This window comes from Ictidomys tridecemlineatus, chromosome 2 (genome assembly GCF_052094955.1).
Source record: "Ictidomys tridecemlineatus isolate mIctTri1 chromosome 2, mIctTri1.hap1, whole genome shotgun sequence".
NCBI classification, from domain to species: Eukaryota; Metazoa; Chordata; class Mammalia; order Rodentia; family Sciuridae; genus Ictidomys; species Ictidomys tridecemlineatus.
In genome coordinates, this window is record NC_135478.1 from 191,835,553 (window position 1) to 191,856,252 (window position 20,700).

The 20,700-nt window shown below is 35.7% G+C and overlaps 1 long non-coding RNA gene across 1 annotated transcript in view; it reads right to left on the bottom strand.

Moving 5' to 3' along the window:
* LOC120891862 (uncharacterized) overlaps positions 1–20,700 on the bottom strand; it is a 284,577-nt gene that overhangs the window by 184,841 nt on the left and 79,036 nt on the right. The gene's annotated exons all lie outside the window — the stretch shown is intronic.

The following is a 20,700-nucleotide window of genomic DNA, read 5'->3' on the forward strand; positions in this document are numbered from 1 at the left end:
AACTGTACTTGAATCCCTACTGATACGTTTTGGTCAGTCTTTCTACAATATGAGAATAGCATTAGATTTTTCTAAGTCCTTAATATTGTTTTCCTTATTTTCTTAGAATTTTTGACTTAGTATAATTCCTTCTCATGAGAACCACATGATAATATGGACACATTGAGGAGATTTGCTGGGAACTCTGATAAGCTGAAAGGACTAACTGGTTGTTCTTAGAATAACTGGTTAACAAGTAGTCTAGGTATTCAAAAAGTCACAACAAAATCCAGCTTACTCTGGCAACATTCACAGGACATTATCTGGGAGTGAGACTGGAGATACTGTTATGCTTTGGACGTGAGGTATCCCCCAAAAGTTCACATCTGAAACAATGCAAGAAGGTTCAGAGGAGAAATCATGGGGTGGTGAGAGTCTTAACCCAATCAGTGAATTAATCTCTTGATAGGGATTAACTGAGTTGAAACTGAAGCCAGGTAGGATGTGGCTGAAGGAGGTGGGCATTGGGGATGTGGCTTTGGGGTATATATATATTTTGTATCTAGTGAATGGAGTCTTTCTCTGCTTTCCCATCATCGTGTGAGCTGCTTCCCTCCACCACAATCTTCCAGACATGACGTTCTGCCTCACTTTACCGGAGAAATGGAGCCAGCTGTCCAGGGACTGAGACCTCTGAAACCACAAGTCTCCAAATAAACTTTTCCTCCTCTACAATTGTTTTGGTTTGGATATTTAATTGCAGCAGCAAAAATGCTGACTAAAACAAATACAAACCAGTAAACAGCATTCAATATAAAGTGAATGTCATTATCTCAATTATGAAACATAAGTTCCTTCTGAGAAAGACCTAGGCCAGGTGCAGAAAGTGAAATGAACATGATTCATTTCCCTAGCAAGCGTCAAGAAGTTTTTGAGACTGTAGCTAAAAACGAAGGGTTCAGTCAATGGAAGATGAGGCAGGTGTCCCAATGAAGGTGGCAGCCATCAAAGGAGACAGTGAGGTCTGCTAGGCACAGGGCTACACCCCGGTCACACTAGATGCCACAGATAGATCTATCCAAATTCCATTCAAGCATCTCAGGCTTATCATATACTCCTTCCCCTAGTGGAATTTATTCAGGGTCATGTCTGGGTCTGGGATGATGAGCATCTGTGACTATAGCTTTGCAGGATGTTTAAAAAAATGCCCTATAATTTCACATGTTTTCCAAAATCAGCTTTTGGAACACTCATTTTCTTTAGTTTTCAGAATTTTTCTAGGTCTTCTCTCAGAATCCCTGATTCCTACAATTTGTGGTTGCTTGCATGATGATTATGTTCCCATCTTAAATCCTCAAGCATTTCCCTGTCTGAGAAAACAAAGTGAAGAATGACATCCATCCCAGCTGGCATTTTTACAGGGTCTTTGCTGCACCATAGGGATTTAGTAACAGGGTTTGTAAACTATGGCATTGATTTTCCACAAACATTCATATGGCAACCAGGCTCTCATCAGCACCAAGTTCTATGCCTAAGAGTTTCCACAAGCTTCTCTGAGAAGGCTGGCTCATTTCCTGCTTCCCCCTTTATAGCTTTCACATTGATTATAGATTACAACTACAAAGTTTCCTTTTTTTCTATTCTTTTTCCTACCTAAAGTGGGATGCTCTGAACTTATTTCTTCGGTCTTGATATAAAACACAAATTTGTAAAGGATTAGTAAAATTATAAGTCACTGTTCTATTCCTTGTTTTAATCAAGTATTTCATTATATCTTCTACTCTCATATATTGACAAGACTTTAAATGTACATTGCTTAAATTCTTTACATAAAAATGTACAACCATTCTTCTAAAATTATTCGTGATAGTTTAAGTCACCAGTTTATTTTACTGGTGAATTTTAACCTGAACATATCTTAGTTTTATTATCTGTAAAATGGGAATTTTATAGTAATGTACCATCTATAATTGCACCTCTCTCCCAGAGATGTCATTAAATGTTTAATAAAATAAAGTATGAAAAAAGGCTTATTAGCTGTCTGTAATCTGTATTATTACAATTAATACTGATTAGTTAGTTACTACTTATTGAACTAGTTTCTTCCATTCTGACCCTCCTCTCCAGTGAAGTATGAATATGCATTTACCAACACATTGTGACTTTAAGATCCTGGTTTGAGTGTGCAAAGTAGCACTTTGTGAGTGGTATTTGGAAATCTCTCCTCTGGAGCCAAAAACCCAAGATATTTTTACAAGGTTGCAAACTCAGTCCCAAACTCAGGCTAAACTACGGAACAGGCCAATATGAAAAGCCAACAAGGGTATAGCCATGAGATGTTAAAGAAATCTGTTAAGCCAAAGCAGAAGCATATAGTCAGCTTATATAATCACAGCCCCAAAGTGAACATACACCTCATGCCATCCCTTCTGCCATTACTGAAAGATTATAAATACCTTGGACTTTTTAATCATACAGAGAATAATCATGCAAATTTGTGTGACCTAGAATGGGCTTAGCCAAGGTTACCTTATAAGCTAACCCCAACTTGGAAATAGACACTTTTCATGTTTAATTTTCCATTTCATTTGTGCAAAACTGCTGGAGACTTCAGAAGCACTCAGCAAGCCTGAGGATTGTTGATGGATTTCAAGATTGTGTTGAGTGCTTTAAACTGCAATTAATTATAAGTCACTGTTCAGAAATTGTTGTACCACACCATTTTAGTAATTGATTTGTATAAACATATATCCAAATTTATATTGTGTTTGCTTTTAGTGGACTATAAATTGTTTAATTGTCTAACATTTTTCAAAGATTTCACCTAAGATATTAATATCAACTTACCCATATCAAGATTTATAGTTTAAAATGTGTTGTATACAATTTGATTGTTGTCTTCCTCACCCTAACCTATGCACAAATTTATCAAGGTTATTTTAATAATTGGCAGGAGAATCAAGATCAAAACCAGACAAAAATATCCAGTCTTTTTCCTAAAGCCACATTTATTTGCTTGTCACATTTTTTTCGTACCAGGGATTGAAGTCAGGGGCACTCAACCACTAAGCCAGATCTTCAGCGCTATTTGTATTTTATTTAGAGACAGGGTCTCACTGAGTTGCTTAGCACCTGGCTTTTGCAAAGTCTGGCTTTGAACTAGAGATCCTTCTGCCTCAGCTTCCTGAGCCACTGGAAAGCACTACGGTCCCTGGCTGCTTATCACATTTTTGTTATCCATAATATAAGTAAATTTGGGAAATACAGGTACTCAGATACTTATTTATCTCATCATATTATAAATATCTCTCTTAAATTGTCCCCATTAATCTATGGGATCTTTGAAAAAAGAATCTTAATCTAGGCCTAGTAGCATATCTCACTTAATAATTATTCAACAAATGAATTAGTAAATTTAAAGTGCAATAGGGAAAAATGGTTTCTAAACTATAAAGTATCATTTAAATATTTGGAAGTCTGAAATGGATTTATTATATATATAATATATTATATATAACACATATAATATATATGTATTCTATATTATATATAAAATATATAATATATATTTATACACACACATATACACACACACATACACACACACACACACACACACACACACACACACACACACACTGGGAATTGAACCCAGGGGCAGTAAACCACTGAGCCACATCTCAGACCATTTTATTTTTACTTTTTATTAAGAGATATTCTTGTTAAGTTGTTGAGGGACTCACTAGTTGCCAAGGTTGGCTCTGAGCTTGCAATCCTCCTGCCTCATCCTCCTAAGCCACTGCAATTACAGGCATGTGCCACTGCACACAGTTTATAATCAGAATCTTGAATAGACAGGAAATCAAGTTATTTATCTAAGACTTGCATTGTTTGTATTATATATGCTTAAACATAAAATCAGAAAAAGGTACTTACTGGAAAATATATTTAAAGAAAAAAGACTTTCTTTCAAGTACTTCAAGAAAGTTTTCTTTTCCATACTTTTGCTTGAAATTTTTTTCATAAAACAGCATCTCAAACAAAACTAGATAGAGAAACACAGAGAATTCAAAGATACCCTTGCTGTTCTCTCAGCTGCGTACAGACAACGATGCCAAGGAAGATAGAAGAAATAGAATCTTCCTGTTGATATATCAACCCAGTTTCAACGATATCACTAGATAGAGAAATCAATGCTTTTTAGGTGAAAATGTGTTTCACCAGAATTGAATTAGATCGAAATGGAGACTAAAATGCCATAACACAGATTTTCTAGCTCTTAGCACCACATTGGCCATAACATTTGTCTTTTTAAGAGAAAAAAAATTGAGGTCATTTAAAATTAAACAATTATTTAAAAAAAAATTGTTCCTTCGGGTATCTTTTGAAACTGCAAAGGGTGAAGCTGACAGCAGTGCTTCCACATACAGGTCAAGACTGCCTTTTTCAGGTAAGCAGAAACTGCTCCCCCTAGGGAGTTCAGCAGGGCCCCTCAGATCCCTCAGGAAAAGCTGACACCACTGCAGCAGTTCCATCTGTATCACAATCTTGCCTACCCTCTCTGCCCATCTTGCTTCCCTCTGTCCATGATGGTATAATTCCTAGGGCTCATCCCAGAAGGCTGCAAATAGTTCTCCATTTCTAAGTCTACAGCTGGGAAAATGCTCTTTAACATCAAACAACCCACACGTTCCCATTGGTAATAGAGATCATTCTGTCACTCTAGAAACAACCCATCTACCTAGTGGCAACCTGACAAGACTGGAAAAACTACATTTTCTGGCAAGTGTTAGGCAGATATTAAGAGTTACCTAAGCTTTTTGGCCAAAACCAATAAAAACATTTCATTAGTATTGACATTGCTGTCTTCATGTCAGGGATTTTTAACATTTTGAAATTAAGCAACTTTGGAAAAACTTTGGAGAGTGTCTTTGAAGCAACTAATAAATGCAGAGCAATAGCAAACTCAGGAGATCATATGTAAACTTGCTGATGATAGTGTTATCAAACTTGGGAATTACAGGAAGACAACTGCCTAAATACTTGAGAGATTCTTCCTATAGTGTAAATGTGCTCTTTTATTTTCTGTGCTGTTTATAAATCTCCTTTTATTATATGGCATACAGTCTATAACATTAGGTAAAATGCTAGACATTTGGGGTTTAGTTCTCATTATGGATGCATTAAATTTACATACAGATGGAAATAATTTGGCTGTGTCTTCCAGCTATTGCAGGACCCTCTCAGCTCAGCACCAAAAGATTGCAGCATTACAGCCTTTTCCCCAGATAGACCACAGGAGGCAGGATCCTATGGGAGTATTCTGGGAGGCAGAGAGACCAAGGGCTATTTGAGACCCCTGTCTTATAACAAAAACAACAACAAAATGCTCTGGGATACAGCCATTGCCCACAGTCATGTCAGAAGTCCCATGTATGGCTTAGCTTCCCTCTTTGACAATATCCTCTCTTCACCACAAACATATTTTACCTATATTTATATATGTCTATGTAGCCATTTCTCATTTTCTCTATTATTCTTTTAGCTTTTAATTTTATGGATCTTAGCTTTACTTTGTGGTTTATTGTTTTAAATTTTTATATTAATTGAAGCTTTTTACATTAAAATATCATCATGTATTTTAATATTGTCCTTGTTTGATTAAAACACTTGAAAAGTACATTTCTTCAACTTTTAAATTTTATCTTGCAGTTTTCTACTAATTTTAGCACTTACGTATCTCATTGTCAGCCTCATCTAGTTTACTTTCTTTACTTCTGTACTTTTACCAGAGCTTTTAGTTTGCCTTCTTTGAAACATGAAATAGTTTCTAATTTTCTTCTTAGTTTTAATATTTAAGTTCATCTTAACCTTTAACTATGATATAGGTTTATCAGTCTTCATTTGCTTTTATAAAAGCATTCAGTAATCTAGGCTGCATGAATTTCAACTCTGGAAGCCAGGTCAGGAGAAGCTAGAGCATCTTCCATCTACCTAATGACCCTGAGCAAGCCACTCAGGCTGCCTCTGAAGTAGGATATTGCCATGTCTCTCACCCAATCAATCACTTGTCCAGTTAAAGGAACTGTTTTCAGATTCCCTCACCTTTGGGCACTTGTAGTCCAGACACATATTTTGCTGTCTAACTGCTAGGAGCTAGCCAAAAGAGACAAGAAGAACCATCCTACCAGAATATCATTAAGAAAAAAGAAATAAGAGCTTTATCAATAATAGACTGTACTTTTTTCTTCATGTTATTTAATTCAATAATCATCATATATCTGCCATCATTTATTTAAATTCTACTTCTTCCAGCAAACTTCTACTAAATGAGGGCAGGAATCATATTTTTATTTATTACTAATGAATGCCTAGCTCAATGTTTGGCACAAAGAACAGGTAGGAAAATCATTGTTAAATGGGTAAATAAATAAACTGTCAGTTGAATTTTTCGCAGTATTATCTTGGTTTGATAAGTGTTTGCTGCTTACACTAAATTAAGGTTCTCCTTTTTTTTCTCTTGTTACATTTTCTACTTCCTTTCAAGTTTTACATTGATACCTAGATAGATAAAAAGATATTTTCTTAGTCTAACTTTAGGTGAATAATTAAAATTTTGTCATACTCACCTACAAACACTACTACTATTTTGAGTTTGATGTGTCTTTTCTTTTTGATATAATTTCAGATCAAACTCTAATGGAAAGTGGAGATCCTCATAATAAACACTGTGGTCTATTTTAACTCAAAACAAAAGTAGGATTTCTGCTTTCAGAACAACTTCAGTCTGAACACCTGAATGTCAAGTGTAAACCAGCATGCTCTTGCATACTAGTTTTAATTTACTCTAAGGATTTATTTTTATTTATTTGGAAATATTTATAATACTTATAATAAAACTTTTGGAGGGAAAACAAATGGACTATTCTGTAATTTACTTTTTTTGAATTATAGTTAAATAAGGTTGTAGTGCTTCTTGCAAAAAAGAAAAAAAAATGGTTCAAAAGATATTTTCCCTAAAAGGAAATTGGTAAGAATTTCTTTTTATATGAAAATAGAGTACCAAATCTTAAACATAGATCATTCTCAATATTAATCGCTAAATTCTAGAACAAATATTATCAATAATATAATAACATTAATAGTCTTTTCCTGGATCCAAGGGCCTAAACATAGATGCCTAAGGCATTCCGGATGCTGGGGCCTAAACATGGACCCATGAGGCATTTCTGGATCCTAGAGCCTAAACATGGATGCCTGAGGAACTTCCAGATCCTAGAGTCTCAACATCGACGTGCTCCTGAGGAACTTCAAGATCCTAGAACCTAAACATGGATGCCTCAGGAACTTCCAGATGCAGGGGCCTAAACATGGATACCTGAAGCACTTCCGGATCCAGGGACTTAAACATGGATGTGCGCCTGAGGAACTTACGGATGCTGCGGCCTAAACATGGACGCCTGAGGCACTTCCAGATCCAAGGGCCCAAAGATGGACATGCACCTGAGGAGCTTCCAGATCTGGGGGTCTAACATGAATGCCTGAGAAACTTACGGATCCTAGAATCTCAACATGGACGTGCACCTGAGGAACTTCCAGATCCTGGGGCCTAAACATGGACACCTGAGGAACTTCTGGAACCTAGAGCCTACACATGGATGTGCACCTTTGGAAATTCCAGATCCGGATCCAGGGGCCTAAACTTGGATGTCTGAGGAACTTCCAGATCCAGGGGCCTAAACATGGACGTGTCCCTGGAACTTCTGGGTCCTTGTGCTATAAAGGGCAGGGTGTGACAGTCAGAAGGGACATGGCCCATGAAGCAGAGATGAGTTTGGGGCCTGTTGGGAGGCAGACTGAGCTGTCACACCCTGAACTTGAATGTGACAGTGGCCTCACTTCCTGGCCTTCCCCTGGGTGTCACTTCCTCCCCTTCCAGTGGGTGCCAGGGAGGAAGTGAGACCAGTCGCAGGGGCCAGGCCCTGAGGAGGGACACCATCTTTCTCCTCGCTTAGCCAGGCGCCCGGCCTGGCTGGGGACAGGGACGTCTTGTGACACTGGCTACCTCCTGCATCCCTGCCCTAGGACCTCAGGGACCACAAGCGGGGACACTCATTGACATGATTCTCCCCTGGCCACTGACCCTCAGCCATGGGGTCTGCCCAGGGAGAACGCTGTCTCCCAGAGGGTCAGGGGGCCCCTGTGACCTGCTGCTCCTTACCCACCGTCATCCTGGGCGAGCACAGGTCAGGACACCAGACACTACTGAGAGTAACATCTCCTGGATGAGCGGCTGTGGACTTTGCCTCTGTCCCCAGGCCTCAGACACCAGATGATCCCTCCCAGAGACAGAAAATAACCCCACACTGCCCAAGACTTATTTTTAAGCTTTGGATTCAGAAATTTTCCTGCTGCCACCTTCTTTGTGAAGCCAGTTTTTCAACAGAGACAATATTCCAGGGGAAAAACAACAACAACAACATAAAGTCAATCAAACCAAGCTGACATATTTGGTCCCCCAAGAGAAATCTGGATTAGAGAGAGAACAGCCACTCTCAACTGGCGAAATAGTGAAGTTTCCTTGTCCTTATTTTGTGTAAGCAAAATAAATACTCTGATGTTAACTCTTCAAATTATTTTTGATGAGTGCTTGGCTCATAGGAAAACTGATTCTGTTTTATGGAATGAAGTGTTATCTGATTTTAAAATTAAAAATGAAGCCAATTTTAAAAAATAATCTTTTCCTTCAAGATGACTATAGTCTTAAAAGTTTAATGTGAACTGCTATAGATTGGATATGAGGTATCCCCCAAAAGGTCAGTTCACACAAAATTAAATGTAGAAACTTTCACAGGTGAAATAATTTGATTAGAAGAGGTATAATATAACTGATGGATCAATCCATTTGATGGATTAATAATTTGAATGGATTAATGAGTATTAACTGTAGGCAAGGAAGCAGGTCACCAGGAATGTGTCTTTGGAATTTATATTTTACTTCTGGTGAGCAGAGCGCTCTCTAGCTCTCTCGCTCTCTCTCACACGCTCTCTCTCTCTCTCTCTCTCTCTCTCTCTCTCTCTCTCTCTCTCTCTCTCCTCTCTCTTTCCCTCTCTCCCTCTCTCTCTTCTTCCTAGCTGTCTTGAACTGAGCAGCTTTCCTCCACTATGCCCTTTCACCATTAAGTTCTGCCTCACTTTCCGCACAGAGGAATGGAGTTAACTGAAAATGTGAGCCACAGTAAACTTTTTCTCCTCCAAGTTTTTCTTATTGAATACTTTGGTCACAGTTATGCAAAGTTGATTGAAAGGTGAGCAGTTAATAGAAATTACTTTTTTAAAAAATATTTAGTTGTAGTTGGACACAATACTTCTATTTCATTTATTTATTTTTATGTGGTGCTGAGGACCGAACCCAGAGCCCTGCACATGGGAAGTGAGCACTCTACCACTGAGCCACAACCCCAGCCCCAATAGAAGCTACTTTTATGTTTGGTAAGCTTTGTCTGTAAAATTTGAAGGTTTTTACCAGAGTTCCTCTATATTTTTCCTAGTTGGATATGGTTAAATATCCAGATTTCCTCAGTAACACTTTCTTTGTTTTGTCACAATGTATTCTCTGGAACTCTGATTATACTGATAAGCAGCTACCCTAGTTTTGTTAACTCAATAATAAGTAATAGCACAGCAGTGCATGCCCATTACCCAGTGAGTTGGGATGGCAAACCAGCAGGATCTCAAGTTCGAGGCCAGCCAGGGCAATTTAGCTAGATCCTGTCTCCAAAAATTAAGATAAAAAAGTGGTAAAGTGCCACTGTGTTTAATCCCCAATACTGTCAAAAGCAAACAAACAAACAAAAAAACAATAATGTCTACAAACTAGAAAGACTTGTGATTTCAGAGAAAAGACGGGGGGTAATTGAGCAGTTTCTAAAATACGAGAAATTCAAACAGAACCTCTCTCTAGGACTTTTCACAACTTCCTAAACTTTCTTCAAAAACTGAACCATCTGGACTCTGGTTAGGATATTGCAATCAAATGATTTCTGTTTGAGACAGCAACACAAGCTCCGTGGAGTGGCACAAAAATACAAATGCCACCAGAAAAAAAGGTGTCTTTTAAAAGGGGTCCAAGGGTGCTGGGATTGTAGCTCAGTGGTAGAGCATTTGCCTAGCATGTGTTTGGCACAAGGTTCAATTCTCAGCACCATATAAAAATAAATAAATAAAATAAAGGTCCATTGACAACTAAAAAATATATATTAAAAAAAGAATGGCTCAAGGGATCCCTAAGAAAGAAGGGGGCCCTCCACTCAGGACTAGCAGGGTTTTTAGCATACTTGGTAGAAAAGACATATAGGCAATGACAGAGGTTAATTTAATAAAGCAGGTATATATTCAAGGGAGAATGGGGGCAATCTCAAAAGAGATGCTTTTAGATGTAAAGCAAGGAATATGCATTCAAGAGAGAATGCAAGCCATCCTGACAGTGAAAGATATGTTTTAGGACTTCCTGGCTCTTCTTTTAAAGAAAACTTGGTAAGGGATGGGTATTAAAGGTATGTGGGAATGACATCAGTCCACTGGTCTCAAGGTGGTTTCTGGGGTTCTGGAGAATCTTATATTCCTCAGACTGACATGATCTTTATAATTTGACCAACAGCAATGGAAAATCCCCTAAATGATAGGTTCCACAAGATATTATATCTTCAGTCACATCAGTGTTTATAGTAGCACAACTCATAATCACTAAGTTATGGAACCAGCCCAGGTTCTCATCAACAGATGAATGAATAAAGAAAATATAGTATATATACAAAATAGAGTTCTTCTCAGTTATAAGTAAGCATGAATTTATGGCATTTGCTGGTAAACGGATGGAACTGGAGACCATCATGCTGAGTGAAATAAGCCAAATGCAGGAAGTCAAGGGTTGAATATTTTCTCTCATATGTGGAAGCTAGAGCAAAGTAAGAGGAAAAAGGGCATTTCATCAAAATAGAGGGAGATCACTGGAGTGGGGAAATGGTATTGAAGGAGAGGGAAAAGCAATGGTAAAAGGCAGGAATTGCTGAATGAAATTGATGAAATACGTACATAAATGAATATGCCACCGTGAATTCCATGATTATGTACCTATAAAGCACTAACTAAAGAGATAAATAAATGGAAGAGGAAGGAAAACAGGAAGAGGGAGGAAGAGAAGAAAAGAGGAAGTACTCGGGATTGAAGTGGAGCAAATTATATCCCATGCATGTATGATTATGTAAAAATGAAACCCACTATTATGTATATCTATAATGAACTAATAAAAACATTTAAAAAGAGATTGTCTTTCTATCAATAATTAATTTATTGAAGAATTAATTAATCATTAATTAATTACTCAATAAATTAATGAATGATGCACAGGCTGATTTTCAGATTTCCCAGGAATTTAGGATTAGCAGATTTAGGAAACAGACTAGCTTGGAGAGTGACAGGCCTGAAAAAGTATACCAAACTTCTGAATTAAAATATTTTTTCCTTGTCCTTCTTTTACATCTTCTTTCTACCTATATTTTAATACCTTCTCTTCTCACAAATGACCACTATTTTCTTATATTCCTAGTGTTCAGGATAGGATTTAAAATGGAAGAGGGAAAAAATAAAACAAAAAGAGGACGGGTGAAAAAGCCCATAGGAAATCAATGGTGACAGTTAACAAAGTGATACCTCTAAATTATCATAGTGGTAACACCATGATGTAAACTACTTCTAGTTCTGATTAACTCAGAATAGTCATAATAATATCTATAGTTCCTATATATACAAAAAACTGTGTATAATTACTAACATTTTGATAAATGGATTATGCTATCAAAATACAGTTATGCCAAATCTTATGTGATCATAATACAAAATCTTATGTAAATTAATTCACACTTCCCAGATTACTGAATACATGAAAAATACATATTGTATTCTTATAATCTTTTGTGGGTCAGAGATCTTTTGCACTGGAGAGGACTAAACAGCAAGAAAGACCTTGTTCAAAACTGTTGCCATAGGGTCAAGACTGTTGCACTGAATGAGCCTGAACTCTACTCCTCAAAAACAAAGGTCTGGAGAATTTTTAAACATCTGGATAAGCTGGTAGAAAAGTACTGAAGGACATGAGGTGCAAAGGATGTCAATGTGACTAGGGCATCTGTGTCTGCTAATTGGTGATTATGGAAATTAGACTCTTCCCCTCCTACAGAGACATGGAGATAGGAGTTCTATCTTCCTTGATGATGACATTTCAAAGGGATGACTTCCTGAGAAAGATACTCCTAGGTTCTAAAACTGGCAAGAGGCTGGGGGAATGTTTACAGATAAAGAATTTACAATTAAAAATTTTCTAAAGAAAATGCTCTAGGGGAAGTCAAGAACCTATGGTCAGGAAGAAAGCTGTCTAAAGTTAGTTAAGCTGAGGGGAATGTAAAAGTCCATCTTAGTCAGTAGACAGAGGAATGTGGTAAAAGAATCTTTAAGTTATGATAACACATGAAGTAAACATTTGCAAAATGCAAGAATAATATATAGACACTTCACATCAAAATGGCAGGGTCACTTAGCATTATCTTCTCTAACTCTATCCATTTAGTTCTATGTATGTAATAAGAATTACAATACATTCCGTTATCACATATAAATTTTTTTAAAAAACGACAGGGTCATGTAGAAATTCCTTTAAGAACCACTCAGTAATTTAAACCTTAAATTCCTTTAAGATCAAGCATAGGGCTTTGCAGAATGCTATGAAATTTTCTACCTCAGAGTTATACCACTAGTGATTTTTTATAGTGATTTCTGAAAGATGGTTCAGGTGAGCTATTGGAAGAAAGGAAGTCGGAGGTCAGACTTGGTCATTATAGGTTGCATTAGTTGGGTTCAACCAGAGAACTAGAACAAGTAGGAGACACACACACACACACACACACACAAACACACACACACGCACATACAGAGAGAGAGAGAGAGAGAGAGAGAGAGAGAGAGAGAGAGAGATTTATTATAAGGATTTATTTGCTTATTTATTACAAGGAGTTGTTTTAAAGGATTATAGGAGCTGACTAGGCAAATATGAAATCTATAGGGCAGACTGCCAGGAAGGGCAGGCTAGCACCTCCAAGACATAAACTGCCATACACAGGAATAATTTCTTCTTTCTTGAAAACATCATAGTTCTACTTTTAATACCCATCAGCTTAAGGAATCGCCCACCCAGATCTTCTATAATAATCTCCTTAAAAGCTGTTGATTGGGGGTGTTAATAGCATCTACAAAATACCTTCATGGCAACACCAATGTGTTTGACTAAGCAACTGAAAAGCCCAGCCTAGCTCGGTTGATACATTATAAACTGACCATGACATAAGTCAAATTTAGGCATTACTAGGGAGATGCAACAAAGGAAAAATCAACTCCAGTCAAAACAAAGCAGATCATCTAAAGAGCCCAATTAGTATACATATGTAGAAAATTAGAGTATTTTAATCATTAATTTTACCATTTGAGCACATGTATGCCAATTTTTTTATTCCAGAGCTTTATTCCTTCAAAAATATATACATATACACCAATATAATATGCAATTTTTAATATATTCTTAATAATATTAAATATTATCATTTTAAATACGCTTTTAATTGTGAAATTCTACAGAATAACCTAAATGTTAAGAATTTTTAAATGTTTATATATTATAAATATATATGTATAAAGGGTTATATATATATATGTATATGTATATAAAATGTTTATATATGTCCATATATGATATGTGTATATATACAATTTCAAAATGTGTATATATATATATATATATATATATATATATTTACAAAGGATTAGTATGGAATTTGAATCAAAACTTATTATATAAATGAAAAATGAATAGCTGCTATAGCATCCCAGGAAAAATGATATCCACCTTTTACTTTAGAACAGCAATTATAACTGCTGAACAATACAAATATAGATGTTTAAATATTTATTCTCCCATAAAAGTAAATCACCTTAATGTCATTTCTCAATCATATTAAATTTTTTCATGGGAATTTGGCTTAAATATAACCATTTGCATGATTTTATATTTTAATTTTGAGTATCATCTTTTCTTTTAAGATTTTTGAGATGTAAAAATGTGATTGACTTGATATTTTCTCTTACTTTTAGCATGCTTTTAAGTGCAAAAAACAATAATAAAAAGCTATCAGTATAATAAAGATTACAAGGAAAAATAATGTCTGTATCCATGAACTGCTCTTTTGTTTTTCCAGTCTGTATTACTTCAATACAATCCAAATACCTCATATTTGCATAGGCAGGTCTGACACCAGTGAGTAGCTAATGACAAGAACTCCACAGAGAGATGCCACTTAATCAAGTGCATCTCCTAGCACACAAGATGTGTCATCCAATATTTCCCAGCCTTTCCTGCTTGCTTTGGTGTTCCTATCCAACTCATCCAAAATTGAATATTTTATAAGATGGATTTTAGTGAAACCTATTCTTTCCTATATGCAAAAATTGCCATTTTCCACGAGCTAAAGTTATGCAGTCAGATTTCTGATAAACAAAATTGGCACTTCTGTTAAGTGATGCTTCCAGCAAGCTGCTTGCATTTCTATTTTATGTTCTTCAGTCTCAAGCATTGCTAAGCTCCCAGATGTGCACATAGTAGGAGGAGAGAAGAGTTGGAAGGAATGAAAACACACACACACACACACACACACATACTGCACATACTTTAAAGGGGAATAATTAACTCCAGTGACTCAAGGAATAGGGTAAAGAAGAGAGCAAGTTCACATATGATGGAAGTAAACAATCGGTTGCATAAAGGGGATGAAAAAGATGGTTGTAAAGCTGAGGTTGCATTCTTTCTGACACTCATTGGAAAGTTGCCAGTGGAAATGAGGAAATTCATTTGAATCACTTTAAACCTCTCAGAGGAAATGTGCTATAAAAATTCAAGACAGATTTGCCATTATTAAAGCCATTATTGCTAACATTTCACATTATGAATACAAAGTCAAGAAAGGGAAAAAGCTGGTAAAGAAATCAGGATGGATAATGGTGAGGAAGGCTGAAAATTAATATCCAGAAGGTAATGAATTTGGTAATGTCTAACCCATATAATACGATTGCTGTTACAATCTTTCTTAGATGGAGAGATGTAACAATTTTTAATATAAATTTAGGCATTTAAAATAAATTACTATCTCTAAGGCTTAGATTTTAAGTTTAGCTCTCTTATGATCTATGCTACAATATAATGTGTACAGTTTCCATTTTAAGAGATTATAAAGGGTGCCTTGTTCTGAGTGTACAAATAAGTATAATGAAAATTTTTTAAAATCCCATATATATGTCCACTGTATTGCACTTGAGTCACAATAGATATGTTTAGCTATTTAAAAAGACTCATATACATATGTAAAGTTCAAGAATGCAAATTTTTTCTTAAAAGATTTCATTTTGAACACCTAATTCAGTATAATTTAAAAGCAAATAAAATATTTAGAGAAAAATAAAATATTTCATAAGTCTAAACACATACATGATGACACTATGAAGACAAGGATGAAAAATAGCTTACTGGAAGAATTTTGTGACTATTCTTACCCAAGTGAAAAAAATCCCTGCTCAATTGCTGCCCTAGCAAGATTTGCTTGTCTGTCAGTCATGCTCAACCTCTCTGAAACTGATGGTTTGAAAGAAAAAAGGTCTAATGGGGAAGAAATACATATCACTCTTTTTAGTTATGTTTTTAGTTAACAGTTTGGGGAGTTGAAATCATCAAGTTATCCCTTCACCTTTCTTCCTCTAGAAAAACATTTTCTGACTACAGAATGAATAAAAGTAACATTACCATTCACCCCCTGTAAATTTCCATTTCTAGGTCATTTTATATCTAAGCAGAATGTGCTTGCTCATCAAGGCACATTTTGAAAAGCCTTGTCATATGTAGTAAGACAGCAGTGAATCAAGTGCAGTAGCAGACATTGACAGCATTCTCCTTTCCTGTCTCTCACATTTGTCTCCATAGCCAACACCTTCTCATTTTGGACACTATGTCCTCTCTCCTATCCTGGACCCCATGACTGGGTTAGGACACTTGTCTCTGGGCTTGTGCTTCCCCTTGCCCGCCAAAGCCAATTATTTGTTTGTGCATATTTCCACTAGACTGTAAGTTCTATGCCTTGTCAACCATATGTGGCACTCTATAAGGATATTTTTGATTCATAAACAAGTCTTTCACATTTCATAATGTCTATTTGAATCTATCAAAATATAGATTTTCTACCTACATGCTTAGTTTGTAAACTGCTCCTTCTCCTTTATATAGTTATATAAGTGGACTATATAATTTCTTGCATATTATTTCATCATATTATCTTAGTTCTCCCATGTTCTTTCAAAATTTTCTGTCCTTTTAAGTGTTAAAATTTGATAAGAAGCCATTTAATATTATGATAAACAATAACAATGAGTTTCAGGTGACTGAAACCATCATCTGGATTGGAGTGGTTGTTAAACTCTTATTGTTCATGCCTAAAATTGCCTAACTGAGCCAGGCTTAATAGCAGAAAATTAAATTTCTGAAATTTTTGGTTAGTTCTAAATTAGACCAGCTATTTGGGCAAATGATTTTTTGGCAATCAACTGTCTCTGACAGACTTAAAATTTTAATAGAGTAATTGAATGTTCTAGAAATGAGGGATATGAAAAAACAACCCTCATTTAAAAAATACTGAGTCACAGTATATACTACTAATAGCAAAGTTAGATTTCAGGACTTACAATTTTAACTTATGACTTAATGCAGTTTTTATATCTATTAAGATCAAATCCATAGTTAGATTAGTTGCTGTACTAGTTCAATTTTTCCTATCAAATTCATGATCTAATTGTTTCTTTCCTATTTCTACCTGTTGTATGGTTATGTCAACATTAATTCCTCTATGGCAGCCAAAATGCTCTATTTTGTACCCTGGTCTATAGCCATTTAGCACATCTTAAACTCTTAGGTGATAAGAGAATGAATAAACGACTATATCTATCAACCTGATTTTTTTTGATCCATCCATTCCCCTACCCAACACAGGCACAGACAAGCCTTCTTAGCACAGAAGAGAGCAAAAGAACTTATTCAAATATCTGTTCCTAGGAGCAAACAGACCTTCCAGATCATACTACCTCATTCCACAATATAACATCTACATCTCACAATGCCAGGTGAATAACTAGCCCACCCCTACTACCACCACTTGATAAAAAAAATCAGTCATTTTCAACTATTAACACAGTCTCTTTAAAAACAGCTAATGAAAATAAAAGTTGTACATATTCAAAGTCAACACTGGGATTATTTGATATATCTATATATTGTATACTGACTACCATAGTCAAATCAATTAACACATCTACCACCACTCATAATTAGCAGTTAACATTTGTGTGTTGGGGTGGAGTTGGTGAAGACACTTAGAATCTGTTTTCCTATTAAAATTCAGGTACATAAAATCCTGTTATTAGCTTTATTTACCATGTTATACATTAGATTCCCCTACAGTACCCTGATTCATTTCCAGGTCATTACTCTGATCAAAAAGTTAGTTTTCAATGAACCTAACAGTCATAGATCAACAAATCTTGGAGATTATGTGTGTGTGTGTGTGTGTGTGTGTGTGTGTGTGTGTGTGTGTGTGTGTGTTTGGAGTTATACATGTATTTGCACAACTTGTTTTGTATGTCTAGTTAAAACTTCATGTTAAACTAGCAAATATTAGAATGTTATTATATTTGATCCTGTCAAGCTCCTGGTCTTTCTGTATTTTGACATATTCACTGCTTGTCCCAGTTTTATGTGATCTGCAAATTTGATGGGCATGTCATAAATGTCTGCATCAAAGTAATTGATGATAATGTTGAACCAAAAGGAAAAAAGGAAACTTTAATTTATGTTCTATAAAGTTGCAAGGATAGGTGCTAGTCACTATGGATAGAAGGCAAAAATTATCTGTCACTGATCAAAGAAGATAGTTATTTTTTTTTTAAAAAAAACTGCATTTTCTATAAAAAGCTATATTTCTTTACTTCTGGCTGATTAAAACTTTCTTATCAGTCTACCTGTAGTAATATAATTTATAATTCCACATCATTCAAAGTAGTCAATGTTATTTTCAATGTCACCTTAAATAAAATATACCTCTCACTGCCTTCAAGGACAGCACACAGAAATTCTGGAGAGCTGCCTACAAATCTGAAGTTCAGAGTGTCAAGATATATTGAATCTGAGCACTCAAAATATCAAAATTTTCAGTCAATCTCTCAGCTAAATAAGAGAACCCTGGGTGCAGGACCCAATATGTACTGATTTCAGAACATAGTGTTTCTTCTACTATTCTTTTTCTTTGAATAAATATACATTTCATTCTTACTAGGTTCTTAGCACAGTAAATGTTCTTGGCCCATAGAATGTGCACTTTTTTAAAATGCCCTAACTACATTGATTATATCTCAGTGTAGTTAGATACATGTAAATAAATAAATGCAATTGAATATTATACATATAAGTATCTGCATCGAAATGTACAAGAGGAAAAAATATTTCTTAAGAAAATATTAGAAATACATTTATAGAGACAAAGACACTTTAATCAAGTTCTATATAGTAGCAATAACATCATCAATCATAGGTTAAGTATATTACACCCTCTGGCTTGTTTCATTTAATCTTAACACTTTGTGCTATACATTGTTATTATCCCAGCCTTACAAGTTAAATATTGATGTATACTCCTACTAGTTAATGGATCTAGGAGCTCCTTGTTAGTAAATTGCAGATTGAGACTTGAATCAAGGGTTTTCTGACTCAGAAGTGTGCTTTCTTAACTGCTGGACTGTCAATGATATTTTAGATGAAACCTGTTGTGGGAGAGGGAAATACAAGATATTAGGGGCAAAAAAAAGTAACATTTGGGAAACTGCAAAAGGTTAAATAAAACTACAATATTTTCCAGAACAAAAGTAGATGACCAATAAGAACATCAGGCAGAAACTACACTGTGATTGACCTTTCTGGTATGCAATGACTTTCTTTTTTAAAGTCTAAGTGTTACATATTCACCAATGTGGCCAATTGGTTAAAGTGGAGTGAGGAAGGGCAAGGAATTCAAGGTAATGCCAGATTTATAGCTTGGACCCAGTGTTGGTGGTAATATCCTTATCAGAACATGGGAAGAAAAGGAAAACAGTTTTTATTGCAAAGAGATGACCATACTGAATTTTAGTGTCTGAGATATTACACAGGAGCAGTGCCAGGAGGCAGAAAGTGTGTCAGAGTTTTGGAAATAACACTAAGCTCAGAGATGGAGTTCACCCTGTGGGTCCTGGCTGTGATTCATCTACAGGTAGACTCAAGAAATGAATATGATTAAACCGTGTTTCCAAGAAGAATGTGTAGTAGAAGAGGAGGAGCAATAGCCAGGCACAGTGGCACACACCTGTAATCCCAGCAGCTCTGGAGGCTGAAACAAGAGGATTTCAGGTTCAAAGTCAGCCCCAGTATCAGTGAGGCACTAAGCAACTCAGTGAGACCCTGTCTCTAAATAAACTACAAATTAGGGCTGGGTATGTGGTTCAGTGGTTAAGTGCCCCCCTGAATTCAATCCCTGGTACCAAAACAAAAAAGGACCAAGAATAGAGATATCTAAATAAATAACATTATTTAGGCTAGAATAGTAAGTCAAAATTCCCTCTTATGAGCACTTACATTCTCTATATGCTATTCCTTTAATATCTTACTATTAGTGCAAATTTACAACTGTTATATATACATATATATGACTATTTTATATATATATTTGAATACATATATTATTGTCAAATTTGACTATAAGTATATATTAAAAATACAATAAGAACCAATACAATTTTACTATATGTATATATTACAAATACAACCAACCAATCTGATATATATATATATATTTATATATATATATATATATCAGATAATTTTCTGGTGGGAAAAAAAAAGCCCAATTTGGAGGCTATGAAGCAGAAATAATGGCTAAAATCATGCTGAAAAGCTCATCTTATGAAGACACCTTTGTCCCTGCCCTGGGTACAGATGCCAGAACACCCAGTGCCACCATTGGGAATTCCTCTATCTGGATATTCATCAGAGAACAAAGGCCACTGATGTTTCTTGGACAGGGGTACAGCAGTTGCTTTCAGCACCAACTTATCAGTGGCCCCAAGCTTGGCTACATAAAAAAGTAGATTACCCAAGCACAAGAAGTGATTTCAAAATTTAATAAGTAAAAAGTGACCAAGTGCTTCACATTTCTCTTATTACATCTTAAATATATGTATTTGGCAGCTAATTTTGGCCATCTTTTAAATCTCAAAAATGTCCTCTTTCATAATCTCACATGCCTTTATGAATCAACACTTACTTCCTCTAAATGAATGCCTCTCAAATTTCTGCCTCTGGTTTGGCCCTTATGGGGTAGAACATTGGGTGTTCAAACAAGTCTCAAAGTGGGTTCATTTTCAGATAAAATATTGCTTCTATCAAAAATCCATAACCCCTCCTTCTAAAAAATCATTCCTACACAGTTTTATGATGGCTTTTCCTCTACAAAATATCTTGTCTACTTACACACTCATATTCAGAGGGTACAG